Source organism: Orycteropus afer, unplaced genomic scaffold (genome assembly GCF_000298275.1).
Source record: "Orycteropus afer afer isolate SDZICR_OR568_19922 unplaced genomic scaffold, OryAfe1.0 scaffold00110, whole genome shotgun sequence".
Lineage (NCBI taxonomy): Eukaryota > Metazoa > Chordata > Mammalia > Tubulidentata > Orycteropodidae > Orycteropus > Orycteropus afer.
In genome coordinates, this window is record NW_006921697.1 from 6,094,424 (window position 1) to 6,096,559 (window position 2,136).

Sequence of the window (2,136 nt, forward strand, 5' to 3'; positions counted from 1 at the left end):
CAGCATGGGAAAAACAAAAAGTTACCTACAAGGGGCAACCAATAAGACTAAGCTCAGATTTCTTGAGAGAAACCATGCAGCCAAGAAGACAATGGGATGGTATATATAAAACACTGAAAGAGAAAAATTTCCAACCAAGAATTATGTACCCAGCAAAACTGTCCCTCAAATATGATGGTGAAATTAGAACCTTTCCAGATAATCAGAAATGAAGGGAATTTGTTAAAAGCAGACAAATCTTACAAGAGATGCTAAAGGGAGCCCTTTGGACAGAGAAGCAACAAGTCAGCAACAACTGACCATTAACACACATGATGATATAACCCAGAAACCAACCCAGCTACAGAAGTATCCAAAGTAAATAAGACTACAAGATTGTAAACAGGGAACCAGAGACATTAATTGACAAATGAGAACAACTACAAAACAAAAAGAGGGAAAAAACTGTCATTACAGAACTTCTAGATGGTAGGGAAGTCAAGACAACTACAAGATAGAATGGACTGTTCTACACTTGGGAAGAAAACTATAAATCACAAGGTAACCTCAAAGAAAAATGATAAACCTTCACATCAAAAAAGAGGACCGGCATAAATATTCAGCAAATACTAAAACAATAACAATGAAGAAAGTGATAACATGATTCATAAACAAAACGAACTCAGCATAGAAAATTATATGGAACAAAGAAATCAACACCATGAAAAAGCACATAACAAAAATGACAGCAACAAATTCATACTTGCCAATAATTACATATCTGGTAAGGGACTTATCTCTAATATTTATAGTGGAAGAGTGGATGACCAAACTATGGTACATACACATCATGGAATGCTATGCAGCACTAAAGAATAATGTAGAGTCTGGAAAACACCGCATAATATGGATGAACTTGGAAGACATTATGCTGAGTGAAATAAGTCAATCACAGAAGGACAGATACAGTATTAGTTCATTGTTGAGGAGGGTCAAGGAGGGTTTAAATATGGAGGGAAACTTTCTCTATTGGTTGCCAGAGGTGGGAGGGGAGGGAAGGGAACACTGCAAAAAAAAAAAAGGATTGATCCATGTCACTTTAGTGTTGTGTGTTTCACTGTACATAAATTATATTTCAATAAAATGCATTAAAAAAAAAACCAGTGTTGTAGTCATAGAGAGATAGGCAGATGGATCACATAAACAGTACTGAGAATCCAGAAGGAGACCCATACAAGTATGACCTACTTGTTTTTTTAAAAGGTGCAAAAGCAGTTCAATGGACAAAAGATAGTCTTTACTATGCTATGGTGCTGGAGCAATTAGACATCCACTTAACTTTTAGAAAGAAACATTGGAGAAAATCTTGGGGGCCTAAGTCTAGATAAAATTTTCTTAAATGTGATATCAAAATCATAATCCATAAAATATACACCTGGTAAATTAGACTTCATCAGAATAAAACAAAAATTGTTGTGTGAAAGACCTGTTAAGAAGATGGAAAAACAAGCTATAGGCCAAGAGAAAATATTTGTTCTACATATCTGACAAAGGACTTATTTCTAACTCAACAGCTAAAAAAATGTAATAAGTGAATGTACAAGATCCATAAATGGATATTTCATCAAAGAAGTTATATAGATGTAAAAGAAGCACATGAGAAGATGTTCAACATCATTAGCCATTCTCACTGCCATCAAGTCGGATACGACTCATAGCGACCACTCCTTTGGTTTCCAAGGCAGTATCTCTATGGAAGTAGATTGTCCAGTCTTCCTTCTGAGGAGTGATTGGTGGGTTTGAACGGCCAGCCTTCTGGTTAGCAGTCAAATGCCTTAGGCACTGCAATCCATCAGCCATTGTTGTTGTTATGTGCCATCGAGTCAGACCCAACTCATAGTGACCCCTCCTTGGGTTTCCAAGGCGATATCACTATGGAAGTAGACTGCCCAATCTTCCTTCTGAGGAGTGGCTGGTGGGTTTGAACCGCCAGCCTTCTGGTTAGCAGTCAAGTGCCTTAGGCCCTACGCTACATTAGCCATTAGAGACATGCAAATTGAAATTAGGTGGGAACTTATTACAAGGAAACAGCTAAAATGAAAAATAGCGACCACAGAAAATGCTGGGGAAGATGTGAAGAAACAGTGTCTCTTATAG